The sequence below is a fragment of the Stenella coeruleoalba genome, assembly GCF_951394435.1.
Source record: "Stenella coeruleoalba genome assembly, chromosome: X".
In the NCBI taxonomy this organism is placed as follows: Eukaryota; Metazoa; Chordata; class Mammalia; order Artiodactyla; family Delphinidae; genus Stenella; species Stenella coeruleoalba.
Genome location: NC_137152.1, coordinates 73,063,817 through 73,084,912, shown reverse-complemented (window position 1 = coordinate 73,084,912; position 21,096 = coordinate 73,063,817).

Below are 21,096 nucleotides of genomic sequence, written 5' to 3'. Positions count from 1 at the left end.
ACTCATTACCCAATTCCAAAGCCATCTCCACATTTTTAGGTGTTTGTCATAACAGCATCCCACTTACCAGTAAAAGAATCCGTATTAGTTTCCTAGTGCTTCTGTAACAAAGTACTGCAAACTGAGTGGTTTAAAGCCATAGCACATAACAACATAACAGAGTTATGGAGGCTAGAAGTCTAAAACTAATGTCTTGGCAGGGCCATGCTCCTCCGAAGCCTCTAGGGGAGGATCCTTCCTTGCCTATTCCAGATTCTGGTGGCCCCAGTGTTCCTTGGCTTGTGGCCACATAAGACTAATCTCTGCCTCCATCTTCCTGTGGCCATCTTCTTTCTGAATCTGTCTCTTTTCTTCTCACAAGGACACCAGTCACGTTAGACTAAGGGTCCATCCTACTCCAATATGACTCATCTTAACTTAGATAGTTACACTGCAATAACTCTATTTCCAAATTCACTCACATTTTGAGGTACTGGAGTTTAGGGCTTCAACATATCTTTTGGTGAGATACAATTTTACTGATAACAATGAATGAACTGTGGAATGAGCCCTAATGAATGAACAATATTTCAGTGCTTTGAGGTATCCTTACATCATATGTATGGTGTTGCTAATGTCCATTACTTTATTTTTCCTATCCTGCAGCATTTATAAGTGAATAATCAGAATTTTCAGCATGTATTCAAAAGTCAGATATATTTGAACAGACTATATTTGATATAGTCTGTAAAAGATATATTTGAAAAAAAGAGTTTTTAGGAGTGGAAGTTACAATAGAGTATTTCAGACATCATATAAACCAACGTGTCAGTGCAGAAGACAATATTTTAAAAGCAAGACATGATTTAAGTAGAAAAGTTTTTCTTCAGATCTTAGCTTTTCAAACATTAGAAAACTTTAACCCATATTTCCAGATTTGTTTTTCTCCTGCAAAAGACTGTGTATTAGTTTTCTATTGCTGCATAACAAATTACAACAAACTTAAAACAACATTCATTTTTTAAATATATCTTTATTGGAGTGTAACTGCTTCATGATACCTTGTTAGTTTCTGTTGCACAACAAAGTGAATCAGCCATATGCATACACATGTCCCCATATCCCCTCCTCCTTAAGCTTCCCTCCCACCCTCCCTATCTCACCCCTCTAGGTGGTCACAAAGCACCGAGCTGATCTCCCTGTGCTATGAGGCTGCTTCCCACCAGCCAACTATTTTACATTTGGTAGTGCATATATGTTGATGCTACTCTCACTTCGCCCCAGCTTTGCCCTCCCACCCCATGTCATCAAGTCCATTCTCTATGTCTACCTCTTTATTCCTGCCCTGCAACTAGGTTCATCAGTACAATTTTAAAAAAATTTTAGATTCCATATATACACATTAGCATGTTGTATTTGTTTTTTCTCTTTCTGACTTACTTCACTCTGTATGACAGACTCTAGGTCCATCCAACTCACTACAAAAAACTCAATTTCTTTTCTTTTCATGGCTGAGTAATATTCCATTGTATATATGTGCCACAACTTCTTTATCCATTCATCTGTCAATGGACATTTAGGTTGCTTCCATATCCTGGATATTGTAAATAGAGCTGCAATGAACATTATGGTGCATGTCTCTTTTTGAATTATGGTTTTCTCAGGGTATATGCCAAGTAGTGAGATTGCTTGGTCCTATGGTAGTTCTATTTTTAGTTTTATAAGGAACCTCCATACTGTTTTGCATAAAATCTGGCACAGCAGGTCCGGGTTCTCTGCTCAGGCTAAAATCAAGGTGTTGGTCAGGCTCAGTCCTCACCTGGAAGCACTAGAGAAACCTGCTTTCAAGCTCATTCAGGTTGTTGGAAGAATGCAGTTCCTTTTGGTTATAGACAGAGGTCCCTATTTTCTTTCCCAGCTGTCCACTGTGGGCAGTTCTCAGCTAAATAAGCCACTCATATTCCTTCTCAGGTCCATCACCTCCAGGAACAGCATGTTGAATCCTTCTCATGTTTCAAATTTCTGACTTCTTCCTCTGTTAGGGAAGAAAAACCCAGAGAAAATTATCTGCTTTTAAAGGGCTCATGTGGGAATTCCCTGGCAGTACATTGGTTAAGACTCTGCTTTCACTACTAAGGGCCTGGATTCGATCCCTGGTTCAATCCGTGGTTGGTGAGCTAAGATCCCGTAAGCCACGTGGCACAGCCAAAAAATAAATATATTAAATTTAAATTAAATTTAAAAAAATAATTTAAATTAAGAAAAAGGGCTCATGTGATTAAGTCAGGGTTACCTTGATAATCTCCCTATCTTAAAGTCAACTGTGCCAAATAATCTGATCATCAAGAGTGAACTACCTTACATTTACAATCTCAGGTTTTATGCACATGGAGGGCAGTAAGACCCAGGGTCCACTTTGGATTCTGCTCCTCCAATATAGCACCTGATATTTCAGGTTATTATTTGGTTTTTAAAAAAGGAGTGGGGCTTCCCTGTTGGTGCAGTGATTGAGAGTCTGCCTGCCAATGAAGGGGACACAGGTTCGTGCCCCAGTCCAGGAAGATCCCACATGCCATGGAGCAGCTAGGCCCGTGAGCCATGGCCGCTGAGCCTGCGCCTCCGGAGCCTGTGCTTTGCAATGGGAGAGGCCACAACAGTGAGAGGCCCGTGTACCACAAAAAAACAAAAAACAAAACAAAACAAACAAAAAAAAGGAGTGAAAAAAGGGAATAGATTCATTATTATCTTCTTTCTCTTTCATAATGACATGTTATTACACTTTAAAAGAAATATTTGCTACATAAAAGTAATATAGGGCTTCCCTGGTGGCGTAGTGGTTGAGAGTCCGCCTGCCAATGCAGGGGATGTGGGTTTGTGCCCCGGTCCGGGAGGATCCCACATGCCGCGGAGCCACTGGGCCCGTGAGCCATGGCTGCTGAGCCTGTGCGTCCAGAGCCTGTGTTCCGCAGAGGGAGAGGCCGCAGTGGTGAGAGGCCCACGTACCACAAAAAAAAAAAAAGTAATATATATTTATACATTATTATATGTTATATATACAATCATGATTAAATGAACAACCATTAACACATCTTGCAACCTAAGAACTAGAACATCTCCAATAGCTTGCATATATTTCTATGGGGTGCAATCTTTTGAGAATTTCTCTTTTAACTTAGATAGAAGGACTATAGTCATAATTTGGTCTTAAGTATGCTACGATATACTCTCGATGTTCCTTCATGCCCCTTATAGCTGAGAATTGGAAACACTGGTGTTAATTTTAAGTTCCAAGCAGTTCAGAGAAGAAAGACATTAGCTGGAGGACTTAGGGAAATTTTTGTGGCAGGGCAGAGATTTGATCTATTATTGAAAGAGTGATAAGTAGTGCTTTGCAATCAAGGAGAAGACAATGAAGAAAATTCACATGGAGAAAATGCCTTAAGAAATGGTGTATATTTGAGAATGGAAATTTCATATGTGAAGGAGAATGTGGAGATATCTCTGCCTATATTAGACAGTTTATGTTACATAGTATTGAAAGAGATATATATAAAAATAGTTTGGAGCCATATCTTAAAGTACCTTAAATACAAAATTGTGGAGTTTGAAATTGACTCAAAAACAGGGGGAGCCATTTTAGGTTTTCATTATGCTAAGGCTAGAAGCACTATGAGAGCAAGAATCAATGTCTTGGGGGGAATCGGGAAGATGGCGGAAGAGTAAGACACGGAGATCACCTTCCTCCCCACAAATACACCAGAAATACATCTACATGTGGAACAACTCCTACAGAACACCTACTGAATGCTGGCAGAAGACCTCAGACCTCCAAAGGGCAAGAAACTCTCCACGTACATGGGTAGGGCAAAAGAAAAAAAGAATAAACAGAGACAAAGGAATAGGGATGGGACCTGCACCAGTGGGAGGGAGCTGTGAAGGAGGAAAGGTTTCCACACACTAGGAAGCCCCTTCGTGGGCAGAGACTGCAGGGAGTGGAGGGGGAAGCTTCAGAGCCGCGGAGGAGAGCACAGTAACAGGGGTGAAGAGGGCAAAGAGGAGAGATTCCCGCACAGAGGATCCGTGCCGACCGGCACTCACCACCCAGAGATGCTTGTCTGCTCACCCACTGGGGCGGGCGGGGGCTGGGAGCTGAGGCTCAGGCTTTGGTCGGAGTGCAGCGAGAGGACTGGTGGTGTGAACACAGCCTGAAGGGGTTAGTGCGCCACGGCTAGCTGGGAGGGAGTCTGGGAAAAAGTCTGGACCTGCCTAAGAGGTAAGAGACATTTTCTTCCCTCTTTGTTTCCTGGTGCACGAGGAGAGAGGATTAAGAGCACTGCTTAAAGGAGCTCCAGAGTTGGGCGCAAGCCACGGCTAACAGCGCGGACCCCAGAGACGGGCAGGAGATGTTAAGGCTGCTGCTGCCACCACCAAGAAGCCTGTGTGCGAGCACAGGTCACTATCCACACCTCCCTTCCGGGGAGCCTGTGCAGCCTGCCACTGCCAGGGTCCCGGGATCCAGGGACAATTTCCCCAGGAGAACGCACAGGGCACCTCAGGCTGGTGCAACGACATGCCATCCTCTGCTGCCCCAGGCTCGCCCTGCATCCACACCCCTCCCTCCCCCTGGCCTGAGTGAGCCAGAGCCCCAGAGTCAGCTTCTCCTTTAACCCCGTCCTGTCTGAGCGAAGAACAGATGCCCTCTGGAGACCTACTCGCAGAGGCGGGGCCAAATCCAAAGCTGAGCCCCGGGAGCTGTGCGAACAAAGAAGAGACAGGGAAGTCTCTCCCAGCAGCCTCAGGAGCAGCGGATTAAATCTCCACAATCAACTTGATGTACCCTGCATCTGTGGAATTCATGAATAGACAACGAATCATCCCAAATTGAGGAGGCGGACTTTGGGTGCAGCGATATATATATATATTTCTTTCCCCTTTTTGTCTTTGTGAGTGTGTATGTGTATGCTTCTGTGTGTGATTATGTCTGTATAGCTTTGCTTTTAACTTTTGTCCTAGCGTTCTTCCTGTCCATTTTTTTCTTTTTAAAGAAATTTTTTCTTAATAATTATTTTTGTTTTAATAACTGTATTTTATTTTATTTTACTTTATTTTATTTTATTTTCTCTCTTTCCTTACTTCTTCCTTCCTCCTTCCTTCCTCCTTCCATCCTTCCTTTCTTCCTTCCTTCCTTCCTTCCTTTTCTTCCTTGCTTCCTTTCTTCCTTCCTTCCTTCCTTCCTTTCCTCCTTCCTTTCTTCCTTCCTTCGTTCCTTCCATCTTTCCTTCTTTCTTTCATTCTTTCTTTCTTTCTTTCTTCTTTATTGCATTCTTTCTTTCTACTTTATCTCTCTTTTATTCTGAGCCGTGTGGATGAAAGGCTCGTAGTGCTGCATCCAAGAGTCAGTGCTGTGACTCTGAGGTGGAAGAGCCAAGTTCAGGACACTGCTCAACAAGAGACCTCCAAGCTCCACATAATATCAAACAGCGAAAATCTCTCAGAGATCTCCATCTCAACACCAGCACTCAGCTTCACTCAATGACGAGCAAGCTACAGTGCTGGACACCCTATGCCAAACAACTAGCAAGACAGGAACACAACCCCACCCATTAGCAGAGAGGCTGCCTAAAATCATAATAAGTCCACAGACACCCCAAAACACACCACCAGACATGGACCTGCCCACCAGAAGGACAAGATCCAGCCTCATTCACCAGAACACAGGCACTAGTCCCCTCCACCAGGAAGCCTACACAAACCACTAAAACAACTTTAGCCACTGGGGACAGACACCAAAAACAACGGGAACTACGAACCAGCAGCCTGCAAAAAGGAGACCCCAAACACAGTACGATAAGCAAAATGAGAAGACAGAGAAACAGACAGCAGATGAAGGATCAAGATAAAAACCCACCAGACCTAACAAATGAAGAGGAAATAGGCAGTCTACCTGAAAAAGAATTCAGAATAATGATAGTAAAGATGATCCAAAATCTAGGAAATAGAATAGACAAAATGCAAGAAACATTTAACAAGGACCTAGAAGAAATAAAGATGAAACAAACAATGATGAACAACACAATAAATGAAATTAAAAATACTCTACATGGGATCAATTGCAGAGTAACTGAGGCAGAAGAACGGATAAGTGACTTGGAAGATAAAATAGTGGCAATAACTACTGCAGAGCAGAATAAAGAAAAAAGAATGAAAAGAACTGAGGACAGTCTCACAGACCTCTGGGACAACATTAAATGTACCCACATTTGAATTATAGGGTTTTCAGAAGAAGAAGAGAAAAAGAAAGGGACTGAGAAAATATTTGAAGAGATTATAGTTGAAAACTTCCCTAATATGGGAAAGGAAAGAGTTAATCAACTCCAGGAAGCACAGAAAGTCCCATACAGGATAAATCCAAGGAGAAACACACCAAGACACATATTAATCAAAGTGTCAAAAATTAAATACAAAGAAAACATATTAAAATCAGCAAGGGAAAAACAACAAATAACACACAATGGAATCCCCATAAGCTTAACAGATGATCTTTCAGCAGAAACTCTGCAAGCCAGAAGGGACTGGCAGAACACATTTAAAGTGAGGAAGGAGAAAATCCTGCAACCAAGATTACTCTACCCAGCAAGGATCTCATTCAGATTTGAGGGAGAAATTAAAAGATTTACAGACAAACAAAAGCTGAGAGAGTTCAGCATCATCAAACCAGTTCTACAACAACTGCTAAAGGAACTTCTCTAGGCAAGAAACACAAGACAAGGAAAAGACCTACAATAACGAACCCAAAACAATTAAGAAAATGGGAATAGGAACATACAGATCGATAATTACCTTAAATGTAAATGCACTAAATGCTCCCACCAAAAGACACAGATTGGCTGAATGGATACAAAAACAAGACTCATATATTTGCTGTCTACAAGAGACCCACTTTAGACCTACAGACACATACAGACTGAAAGTAAGGGGATGGCAAAACATATTTCATGCAAATGGAAACCAAAAGAAAGCTGGAGTAGCGATTCTCATATCAGACAAAATAGACTTTAAAATAAAGACTATAAGAAGAGACAAAGAAGGACACTACATAATGATCAAGGGATCAATCCAAGAAAAAAGATATAACAATTGTAAATATTTATGCACCCAACATAGGAGCACCTCAATACATAAGGCAAAGACTAACAGCCATAAAGGGGAAATTGACAGTAACACATCCATAGTATGGGTTTTTAACACCCCACTTTCACCAACGGACAGATCATCCAAAATGAAAATAAATACGGAAACACAAGATTTAAATGATACATTAAACAAGATGGACTTAATTGATATTTATAGGACACTCCATCCAAAAACAACAGAATACACATTTTTCTCAAGTGCTCATGAAACATTCTCCAGGATAGATCATGTCTTGGGTCACAAATCAAGCCTTGGTAAATTTAAGAAAATTGAAATTGTGTCAAGTATCTTTTCCAACCACAACGCCATGAGACTAGATATCAATTACAGAAAAAGATCTGTAAAAAATACAAACAAATGGAGGCTAAACAATACACTACTTAATAATGAAGTGATCACTGAAGAAATCAAAGAGGAACTCAAACAATACCTAATAACAAATGACAATGGAGACACGATGACCCCAAAATCTATGGGATGCAGCAAAAACAGTTCTATGAGGGAGGTCTATAGCAATACAATCCTACCTTAAGAGACAGGAAACATCTGGAATAAGCAACCTAACCTTCACCTAAAGCAATTAGAGAAAGAAGAACAAAAAAACCCCAAAGTTAGCAGAAGGAAAGAAATCATAAAAATGAGATCAGAAATAAATGAAAAAGAAATGAAGGAAACAATAGAAAAGAACAATAAATCTAAAAGCTGGTTCTTTGAGAAGATAAACAAAGTTGATAAACCATTAGCCAGATTCATCAAGAAAAAATGGGAGAAGACTCAAATCAATAGAATTAGAAATGAAAAAGGGGAAAGAACAACTGATACTGCAGAAATACAAAAGATAATGAGAGATTACTACAAGCAACACTATGCCAATAAAATGGAAAACCTGGAAGAAATGGACAAATTCTTAGAAATGCACAACCTGCCAAGACTGAATCAGGAAGAAATAGAAAATATGAACAGACCAATCACAAGCACTGAAATTGAAACTGTGACTAAAAATCTTCCAACAAGCGAAAGCCAAGGACCACATGGCTTCACAGGCAAATTCTATCAATCATTAAGAGAAGAGCTAACACCTCTCCTTCTCAAACTCTTCCAAAATATAGCAGAGGGAGGAACACTGCCAAACTCATTCTACAAGGCCACCATCACCCTGATACCAAAACCAGACAAGGATGTCACAAAGAAAGAAAACTGCAGACCAATATCACTGATGAACATAGATGAAAAAATCCTCAACAAAATTATAGCAAACAGAATCCAACAGCAGATTAAACGGATCATACACCATGATCAAGTGGGGTTTATTCCAGTAATGCAAGGATTGTTCAATATATGCAAATCAATTAACGGGATACACCATATTAACAAATTGAAGGAGAAAAACCATATGATCATCTCAATAGATGCAGAGAAAGCTTTCAACAGAATCCAACACCGTTTTATGATAAAAACCCTGCAGAAAGTAGGCATAGAGGGAACTTTCCTCAACATAATAAAGGTCATATATGACAATCCCACAGCCAAAATCATCCTCAATGTAGAAAAACTGAAAGCCTTTCCACTAAGATCAGGAACAAGACAAGGTTGCCCACTCTCACCATTCTTATTCAACATAATTTTGGAAGTTTTAGCCACAGCAATCAGACAAAAAATGGAAATAAAAGGAATCCAAATCAGAAAAGAAGAAGTAAAGCTGTCACTGTTTGCAGATGACATGATACTATACATAGAGGATCCTAAAGAAGCTACCAGAAAACTACTAGAGCTAATCAATGAATTTGGTAAAGTAGCAGGATACAAAACTAATGCACAGAAATCTCTGGCATTCCTGTACACTAACGATGAAAAATCTGAAACTAAAATCAAGAAAATACTCCCATTTACGATTGCAACAAAAAGAATAAAATATCTAGGAATAAGCCTACCTAAGGAGACAAAAGACCTGTATGCAGAAAATTATAAGACAATGATGAAAGAAATTAAAGATGATACAAATAGATGGAGAGATATACCATGTCCTTGGATTGGAAGAATCAACATTGTGAAAATGACCCTACTACCCAAAGCAATCTACAGATTCAATGCAATTCCTATGAAACTACCACTGGCATTTTTCACAGAACTAGAACAAAAAATTTCACAATTTGTATGCAAGCAATAAAGACCCCGAATAGCCAAAGCAATCTTGAGAATGAAAAATGGAGCTGGAGGAATCAGGCTCCCTGACTTTGGACTATACTACAAAGCTACAGTAATCAAGACAGTATGGTACTGTCACAAAAATAGAAAGATAGGTCAATGGAACAGGATAGAAAGCCCAGAGATAAACCCATGCACATATGGTCACCTTATCTTTGATAAAGGAGACAGGAATGTAGAGTGGAGAAAGGACAGCCTCTTCAATAAGTGGTGCTGGGAAAACTGGACAGCTGCATGTAAAATTATGAGATTAGATCACTCTGTAAAACCATACACAAAATAAGCTCAAAATGGATTAAAGACCTTAATGTAAGGCCAGAAACTATCACACTCTCAGAGGAAAATATAGGCAGGACACTCTATGACATAAATCACAGCAAGATCCTTTGTGATCCACCTCCTAGAGAAATGGAAATAAAATAAAAAATAAACAAATGGGACCTAATGTAACTTCAAAGCTTTTGAACAGCAAAGGAAACCATAAACAAGACCAAAAAGCAACCCTAAGAATAGGAGAAAATATTTGCAAATGAAGCAACTGTCAAAGGATTAATCTCCATAATTTTTAAGCAGCTCATGCAGCTTAATAATTAAAAAACAAACAACCCAATCCAAAAATGAGCACAAGATCTAAATAGACATTTCTCTAAAGAAGATGTACAGACTGCCAACAAACACAATAAAGATTGCTCAACATCACTAATCATTAGAGAAATGCAAATCAAAACTGCAATGAGATATCATCTCACACCAGACAGAATGACAATCATCAAAAAATCTACAAACAATAAATGCTGGAGTGGGTGTGGAGAAAAGGGAACCCTCTTGCACTGTTGGTGGGAATGTAAATTGATACAGCCACTATGGAGAACAGTATGGAGGTTCCTTAAAAAACTACAAATAGAACTACCATATGACTCAGCAATCCCACTACTGGGCATATACCCTAAGAAAACCATGATTCAAAAATAGTCATGTACCACAATGTTCATTGCAGCTCTATTTACAATAGCCAGGAGATGAAACAACCTAAGTGTCCATCATTGGATGAATGGATAAAGAAGATGTGGCACATATATACAATGGAATATTACTCAGTCATAAAAGGAAACGAAATTGAGCTATTTGTAATGAGGTGGATAGACCTAGAGTTTGTCATACAGAGTGAAGTAAGTCAGAAAGAGAAAGACAAATACCGTATGCTAACACATATATATGGAATTTAAGAAAAAAAATGTCATGAAGAACCTAGGGGTAAGACAGGAATAAAGACACAGTCTTACTGGAGAATGGACTTGAGGATATGGGGAGGGGGAAGGGTAAGCTGTGACAAAGCGAGAGAGAAGCATGGACATATATACACTACCAAACTTAAGGTAGATAGCTAGTGGGAAGGAGCCGTATAGCACAGGGAGATCAGCTCGGTGGTTTGTGACCGCCTGGAGGGGTGGGATAGGGAGGGTGGGAGGGAGGGAGATGCAAGAGTAAAGAAATATGGGAACATATGTGTGTGTGTATATATATATATATATATATATATATATATATATATATATATATATATATATATATATATATATATATATCACTGATTCATTTTGTTGTAAAGCAGAAACTTACACACCATTGTAAAGCAATTATACTCCAAGAAAGATGTTAAGAAAAAAAAGAGCTTGTTGAGGGTCTTCCCTGGTGGTGCAGTGGTTAAGAATCCGCCTGCCAATGCAGGGGATACGGGTTTCAGCCCTGGTCTGGGAAGATCCCACATGCCGTGGTGCAGTGAAGCCCGTGCACCACAACTACTGAGCCTGCACTCTAGAGCCCATCTGCCACTACTACTGAGCCTGTGTGGCACAACTACTAAAGCTCACATGCCTAGAGCCCATGCTCCACAACAAGAGAAGCAACCGCAATGAGAAGCCCGCGCACCACAATGAAGAGTAGCCCCCAATCACTGCACCTACAGAAAGCCCGTGTGCAGCAACGAAGACCCAATGCAGCCAAAGATAAATAATTTTTTTTTAAAAAAAGAGCTTGATGAACATATTCTAGTGTAATTAATATTACTAATTCAGTATTAACTTCTGGTTGAACATTTAACTGATCGATTATTACTAAAGCTCAACCAGTATTACAGATTTGGGGAATTCTTATGTATAGTGTAGAATACACTTCACACTCTTTTACCCTTTTTGGCCTTGGATTGGATCTATATTAAGATGATTATTCAGTGTCCTCAATCTATTGCATTTTGGCTGACCCTACCTAGGGGGAAAATAAACAATTAGTGTCTTTTAAAATGGCGTCATCTTATAAATTATTTGCTTGTGTGACTGGGGCATATTTGTTATTTGAAATAAATTTAGCATCAAACTATGGGGTTTTTGTGTTTCTGCCAACATTGAAATATGCTTCTGAATTCTCAAAAAAAAAAAAAAAAAGAAATAGCTTCAAATGTCTTCAGTGACATATGAACCACATTGTTGCCTTTAATTTAAACGTCTTTCTATTAAGAAAAAGAGAATCTTTATGCTTTTGCTATTTTCAGAAAATGGGGCCAGTTTAGAGATTAACTTGATTTGGAAATTTAGAAAATAATTATCTTGATTAATGATTTACCTGAATCTATTAAGTCATTATTTTAGTTATGCTTAGAGTATAGTTATAATAATTTACGCAGGGTGATTCCTATAGATATTTATTATAAACATTGAAAAAATGTTTCAGTTATTGAATTTTTGCCCAAATATTTTTTTTTTTTTACTTAAAGTATTATAGCTTTTAAGAAAATGGCATGAAGAAACAGATTGCCAGTTTGAATCCTGTCCCACTTTTTTTGCATGCTTTTTCTCAGTTAATATAGGGCATGATAATAGTACCAATTTCATAGTTTTGTTGTGAGGATTAAGTTAATTAGTACATGTGAAATGATTAAATATACTTGACATATATTAAATGCGCTATAAGTATTATCTATTATCATTACTGTTTGATTTTAGAAAATTATCATACTTGAGTGTCTTTTAAAAAAGTCTCTCACTTTACATTGTGTGTGTGCATGTGCATCTGTGTGTCTGCCAGTAGTATAAGTAGCTATTTCAGGATGCCATTTTTTGACTTGCAGCTTGCTTTTGAAAGGCTACTTAAAACATATATGAAATGAATTTTCAGTGTTGAAGACTGAATTTCCATATATCTTATGGACTTGACAGATTTCTTTATTCATTCTAACAACTAGAGACACTAGATTCCTCCTATACTTTCCTTACTTTAGAAAATTCTTAAATAATATAAGACTACCTAAAGATATTATTTATAGATGTCTATGGGTATTGAGACAAGAGGTTACTTTTTCAAAGAGGTGGTCATTCTCTTTAGTTGAATAGCACGTTACTTATTTTAAATAATCTTATATCTTTTACTTGTGTATAAGAAGACCATTTATATTTTAGACTGTAGGCTAGATGAGAGGCTATCCAACTTACCTTTATACTGAGGAACAGATATTTCGAACCTCATAACTGATTGTGTCAAAAGATTGTAATAGATTGTAAGCTTCAATTTCCTATGTATGATTAGTTTTGCCACTATCCTTTACAATAGTTATGCCTGATTCTTGGACTGGTGGCATTTGTCATTTATTATACTGAGGCTGATTTTGGCTCTTAAAACGTCATCTTTTTGGTGAATAAGTATTCTCTAGTATGGTTTCTCTTCAGTTTTCTTGTTTCTATTACAGCCAGTTCTTCTTTCCCATGTGTTTAGAATTTATTTTAATCACAAAGAATATATTCATAATCGTAAAATATTTTCTTTGTAAATCCATTTTGCATTGTATTTATCATCAGAGAAGAAAAGGTTTATTTTTTCAACTGATAGAAATAGATTTACTTTAATAATTTCAAGTCGAATATACACATTGATAGCCAATAACACAATTTTAAGTCCTCTGTCATCCACTCGGTTATTTATTTATTTTTACATTTATTTAATTAATTAATTTATTTATTTTTGGCTATAGTGTGTCTTCACTGCTGTATGTAGGCTTTCTCCAGCTGTGGCAAGTGGGGGCTAATTTTTAGTTGTGGTGCACGGGCTCCTCATTGCTGTGGCTTCTCTTTGTTGCGGGACATGGGCTCTAAGGGCGTGGGCTTCAGTAGTTGTGGCATGAAAGCCCAGTAGTTGTGGCTTGTGCGCTCTAGAGCGCAGGCTCAGTAGTTGTGGTGAATGGGCTTAGTTGCTCTGCAGCACGTGGGATCTTCCCAGACCAGGGCTCAACCCCGTGTTCCCTGCATTGGCCGGTGGATTCTTAACCACTGTGCCACCAGGGAAGTCCATCCACTCGGTTTTTAAAGCATTCAGTAATTTGTAATTTTTAGTTTAAAATTTTTTATTGCATAAAATACATAAAACAACTCAATGTATTATTTACAGCTATAAACATGTTTAACCATGATTTTCACTAAATGTGTATGAAATACATAAACACCTTAATTTATGTATATATGATAATTACATAAATTAAAAATGCAATACATTATTCCCTGTATTTATTTTAAAATTCACACTTGGGCCATTGATTTAATATGTAGAATACTCCGTAGTTATTGAAGTTTTATTTTCCTTTTTGCAGATATTCAGAATTATTACCACTAACTTATTTATCATGACATGATTTTAGCAAACACAGCCTATGTTTCATGTAAAACAGGAAAATTATTCTTGATGAAAAAACACCATTAGGGAACTTTACTTCATTAACAATGTATTTCCTGACATTGCCTAGATTTTAATTTCAGCTTTTCTCTCTTGTGTCTCAATTTCCGTTTTGTTTTAAAACATCTAACTGTGGGGTCTGCCAATCAAGATCAATTTTCATTAGTAATTTTTGTTTTATATACAGCACAAATAATTTGAAAAAATAATGCATTTCTGTAGGCTAAGTAAAGAATTTTCAAAAAATTGAGTAATCATGATTACCTCTAAACCAGGGAAATCGATTACAAAAGGAAGTTCATGTTTTTGCATTTGATGGGAATGCAATACATGCTGAAATCAATTGATGTGGGAAAGTGAAGCTGAAATGGTTTTACTTTATTCTTGTTCTTTCCATAAATTACAGCCCTAACTCTTCTCCAGGCTTGAAGATACAGAAGGAGAAATGTCTAGGAGAGTTAAAGAAGAGATAGAAGGAAAGGGTCTGTGGCTGGGTTGACTTAGACTCAATCTCACAAATGTAATTACAGAGTCAAAAATAAAAATCAAAAATTTGTTTTACTTCTTCGCATGTACTTACTTCTCTATTATGCCCTTAACACTAGGCCTAGATCATACATGTCATGTTTTTCTATACAGTGGATACATTTAGATTGCTAGAGATTTTTTTTTTCTTTTTGCATATTAAGTGATAGCTTTGGGTTGTTATAATGCTCTTTCCTGAGATGACTGTGTTCTAGTAAAGCATAAATGTGATCACTTAAACTCAGTCCTTGAACATTTTGAGGGTCATCTGATTTATATGCCACTGCATTAATCAGAAACCCTGGTTAATTAGAGCCACTGGGTTAATAGAAGTACTAGCATTCATGTAAGATATTATTTTTTGAAAAATACGCCAACACATATTATTCTGTTTTATTAGATATTCATAACTATCCTATGGAATATAGAAATTTTAGTAGCTCTACTTTAAAGATGAGGAAACTGAGGCTTGGTAAGCATAATATGATAAGAAATAGGATTGAAATTAAAACTTTTATGTAATCTTAAATATTATTTCATCTGAATGACCAGAGTTTACTGAAGTTACCTAGATAATTGGCTGATGTATGTACAATATGTCATATGTCCAAAAGTTTAACAAGCTGTTGTATTATTTTCTGCAACTTCATCCATTGCAATAGCCAGTTTTTAAATTGTTTTTCATAATTATTGGAAATAATATTGCTATGTATTTCCAAGATGTTAGATTATGATAAGTGAATCTATTTTGAAATTATTTATAATAAAATAAACAGTTGATAACGTATAACTGAAGTTGATTCTAATACAGTCATAACATTGAATATAAGAACGATTATAGATAAGAAGGGAAACACGTGTGGGTGTGCACGCACGTGTTTACACACATTGTTGAAAGAAGGCTGTCAAATGAAGACTATTTACCTTGTTTCCCTTACTTAATTCTCATATACTCTACCACAACTTTTTCTGTGTTCTTTGGCTTTACTGTACTTAGGAAACCCCACACCATGCCCTTATTTAATTTCCACTGATTTGACTATTCATCTGACAGCCTTAAAACAGGAATGTAGCCTGGAGGGGTGGGATAAGGAGGGTGGGAGGGAGGGAGACGCAAGAGGGAAGAGATATGGGAACATATGTATATGTATAACTGATTCACTTTGTTATAAAGCAGAAACTAACACACCATTGTAAAGCAATTATACCTCAATAAAGATGTTAAAAAAAAAAAAAACAAGAATGTATCAGATATAGAGAATTCCCATGAAGTCAGCAAGAGGTTTCAACTATAGTCCTCTTTTCCTCAATATCCCTCCATTTGTCATTCTCTTGGTGACACTTTTTTTGTGAATGTCATATCCATATGTAACAGAAACCCCCTGTGTAGCTCGTAGTTTCAACCAGCCTGATTTACTACCAAGACTTTACAAGAGTGCTAATGAAGCATAATACCGATTTATTTGTAAAGGTTTTATTGAAAGTTCCAACAGGGAGTAAAATGAAAGGAAAAATAAAGTGAAATTATAGTAATTCATTGCTCCAGGGTCACCTCAAACTGATCATGTGTTTAATATTTTATTTTATTAAAATCAAACAAAATAGTATAAATTTATATATTAAATTGAGAAAAATTAAAATATAAAATTATCTGTGCCATCAGCAAATTAATCACTGCTTCTGCTTGAAGTAATAAGCATATATCCTTAGAGTTACAAAATGCTCAGTCCTAATTATCATTTGGATAAATAATTCACTAATTTGATCAGTAAAGTAGCCCCTGTGAGGTCCTGCTATCTGAAAGAATAGAAAAGTTTCTTTCTGTCTCATTTATAAACTTGAATAGTAAAAAATTATAATATTACTATAAAGTTTTAAGTGTATCAGCCAATAGCAGATGTAAATTCCATTTTGAGGCACCTTAATTATGTCTGCTCCACAGTTTCCCTTTTTAGTAAATAACTATGGAATCAATTTCAAGTAAAACTGCTATTCAGAGGTTTAGGAAATCTAAAACATTAACTATAATTGAATCAAGGTATTGTTGAATAATGGCTACCCTTTAAATGGCATCAAACAAATACCCAAATAACTAAACTCCCTGTGTCTTTTCAGAAGTAACAGCCATTGAGTTTATAAATACTGTAAAATTTCTGACTCCCTTCTGATTTTTTTCTTTTAAAAATTGGGTTGCCCAACACAACGTTATTGAAGCTTTCTTAGCCATATGGATACATTAAAGTTTAAATACTGGTTTCCTCTTTTAATGTGCCAAATTTATTTCAGATATGGTACACTGAAATTAGATTGCCTTAGGCTTAGTTTCCTTTTTCTACTTTGATAGTGCTTTTTCCCTCTTCCTCCTGTCATTTCATCTTCTTTATATTTTCCTAAATTGTGAATAATTGTGAATTATAAAGAAGTGGACAGAATGATAAGTGTACATCTTTTGTTACTTTAGAAAATTTACTCTGAGCCTCCAAGACCTCTCTACTTCCAAAATTATTCCCTATGCAAAATGATAAGTAAATGCAACATTATGCCTTTGATTCCAAATTCCTCAGTCAGTTAAACAATAATTATTAAAAATATTTTCTGAACAATATTCTCTGGCTTCATTTAATCTGGCCTCAGACCTCTGTGATTCTAATGTCCTTGTGCTTTGAAATTAAGTATAAAATTCCTCCCATCTACTAAGTGAAAATTTTACAATGTTTCAAATTAATATTTGCTTTACAATCCAAGCATAAAACATCATTAAAGAGTGAAACATATTTGCTGCTTGTCTTGTTAACACCAAAGTCAAGTACAGATTTTCTTCCCAGGGTAAGAGGTTATGAACTCTGCTTTATAGAAAACAATAACTATGCCTTTAATCATTTAATACATATCATTAAAAGAATTGGCAGTGTATTCACTGGCAGTCAGAAAACAAGCTTTAGAATTTCTGTGAATAACAGAAAATTTATTAAATATACCAGGGATCATTCCAATACTTAAACAGCATATCACCTCTTATTTAACACTGGCAGACAGAAGAATTGTTTTGGTTATTTATTTCATTTCTTATGATAGCAATTAAGTAAAAAAAAATTGGAAAGTTGCAAAATACTGTGACGACTTCTGATAGGAATGATTACACTCAGGTAATTACATTCGTGTCTGTATAAAGAGATGACTGACATAATGGGCCATAAAATACAGTGAAGACAAGGGTCAAACTGGGTGAGCCAGGAGATCAGCTGGTATGATGAACACTTCTCCCATTCACAATATACAATCTTCATTCTAGCTACACCAGTTCCTATTGTTTCCAGGAATATCTCTGCCCATTCTTGTCTCTGCAACTTTGCTCATGTTATTCCTATCCCTGGTAATTCTCTTTCTAATTCTGACTTTTTATGCACTGCTTTCCATTGCAAGTTCAGGGAGTCTTCCTTAACTGCTTCAATTTTTAAATATCTACCTTTTATTTGAAGTATTATTACAATATTTTCAGACTACACCACATAGTTCACCATACAGTTTATATTATCTCATATATATATATATATATATATATATATATATATATTTTTTTTTTTTTTTGTGGTACACGGGCCTCTCACTGTTGTGACCTCTCCCACTGCAGAGCACAGGCTCCGGACGCACAGGCTCAGCGGCCATGGCTCATGGCTCACGGGCCCAGCTGCTTCGTGGCATATGGGATCTTCCTGGACCGGGGCATGAACTCGTGTCCCCTGCATCAGCAGGTGAACTCTCAATGACTGTGCCACCAGGGAAGCCCTATCATATTTTTTTTTCTTATTGTTTCACCACTTAATCTATCCTCAATAGCTACATTGTAAACTGTTTGGGTATATGTTTGAATATTTGTATTTTTGGTGTCTACCACAGTTCTAAAAATAGTTTTTGATATTTTCTAAATGAAATAGTCCAATCTATATATTCTACCATGAAAACTGCTCACTGAGTTTTTAATTTGGATCTTTGAGATTTTATTCTATTCTCCAAACCCACCTACAAGGTTTTGGAGGATTTGCATACATATAATGGAGCTTTCATTTTTATCAATGTATAATATCACTTTATGTGACATTCATACAACTGATAAATATTTGTTGAGCACCAGACTCTGTTGCAGACTTTGTATTAGATATCGGAATTAAAAGAATAAGAATACATAGCAGATGTCCTAATATATTTTATGATTTAGTAGGGAAGAAACCTCATGGGCCCCGGAAACTAGATCCATGAATCCTAGGTATTCATGGACCTCATTTTGGGAAACCATGATAAAGCAACTTTAAAAGATGTATTTAGATTTAAGAAGAGAATACAGAGAGAAAACTGCCTCTAAAGTTAAAATAAAAGATAATTAAAGAATTAGAATATGGTCAGAGCATTACATTCTGCGATGAGGTTAAGGGAAATGAAAATGAAATTGTCCACTATATTTGGCAATTAGGCTACTACTGACAATTGTAGAGCAGTTTAATTGGAATGGCAAGAGCATAAACAAGACTGCAGTGATCTAAGAAATGAAGGTTAAGTGAGAAAATTTCTCTTACTGGAGAAGGGGATTAATGGAAGGCAAGATATTAAATTATGGAAACATGAGGTTTTCAATGAGGTTTTAAAACATGAGGTTTTAGTGCAACATGTGCACTAAAAAGTAACTAAGGGGCAGGGCTCACAGAGCCCATTCACCTGGCCCAGCCACTGTGCCAGGCTGAGGAGAAGCCCGCTCCACATGCACCTGCTGGGGCGGCTTCAAGACGGTGGAGGAGTAAGACGTGGAGATCACCTTCCTCCCCACAAATACATCAAAAATACATCTACACGTGGAACAACTCCTACAGAACACCTACTGAAGGCTGGAAGAAGACCTCAGACTTCCCAAAAGCAGCCTCAGGAGCAGCAGATTAAATCTCCACAAGCAACGTACCCTGCATCTGTGGAATACCTGAATAGAAAAGGAATCATCCCAAAATTGAGGCGGTGGACTTTGGGAGCAACTGTAGAATTGGAGTTTGTTTTTGCATCTAATTTGTTTCTGGTTTTATGTTTATCTTAGTTTAATATTTAGAGCTTATTATCATTGGAATATTTGTTTATTGATTTGGTTGCTCTCTTCCATTTTTTAATATATAAATATATATTTTTTTCCTTTTTCTCTTTTTGTGAGTGTGTATGTGTATGCATCTTTGTGTGATTTTGTCTGTATACCTTTGTTTTTGCCATTTGGCCTGCAGTTTGAACTGTCATTTTTTTGTATTTATTTAGTTTAGTACTTACCGGTTGTTATCATTGGTGGATTTGTTATTTGGTTTGGTTGCTCTCTTCTATCTTTCTCTCTTTCTTTATTTTAATTATTTTTTATTTTTAATAACATTTATCTATTTTAATAAATTTATTTTATTTTATTATTTTTTCTTTCTTACTTTCTTTCATTTTTTCCCCCTTTTCTTCTGAGCTGTGTGGTTGACAGGGTCTTAGTGCTCTAGCTGGTGTCAAGCCTGAGCCTCTGAGGTGGGAGAGCTGAGTTCAGGACATTGGTCCACCAGAGACCTTCCAGGCCCATGTAATATCAAATGGCAAAAGCTCTCCTAGAGATCTGAGTCTCAATGCTAAGACCCAGCTCCAGTCAATGACCAGCAAGCTACAGTGCTGGACACACTATGCCAAGCAACTAGAAGAGAGGAACACAAACCCACCCATTAACAGAGAGGCTGCCTAAAATCAAAACAAGGTCACAGACACCCCAAAACACATCACTGGACACAGTCCTGCCTACCAAAAAGACAAGATCCAGCCTCATCCACCTGAACACAGACACCAGTCCCTCCACTAGGAAGCCTACAAAACACACTGAACCAACCTTACCCACTGGGGGCAGATGCCAAAAACAATGGGAAATACGAACCTTCAGTCTATGAAAAGGAGACACCAAACACAGTTAAGCAAAATGATGAGACAAAGAAATACACAGCAGATGAAGGAGCAAGGTAACAACCCACCAGACCAAACAAATGAAGAGGAAGTAGGCAGTCTACCTGAAAAGGAATTCAGAGTAATGATAGTAAAGATGATCCAAAATCTTTGAAATAGAATGGAGAAAATACAAGAAACGTTTAACAAGGACCTAGAAGAACTAAAGAGCAAACAAACAATGATGAACAACACAATAAATGAAATGAAAAAAATCTCTAGAAGAATTCAATAGCAGAATAACTGAGGCAGAAGAATGGATAATTGACCTGGAAGATAAAATAGTGGAAATAACTACTGCAGGGCAGAATAAAGAAAAAAACATGAAAAGAATTGAGGACAGTCTCAGAAACCTCTGGGACAACATTAAATGCACAAACATTTGATTACAGGAGTCTCAGAAGAAGAAGAGAGAGAAAAAAGAGATTGAGAAAATATTCGAAGAGATTAGAGTTGAAAAATTCCCTAATGTGGGTAAGGAAATAA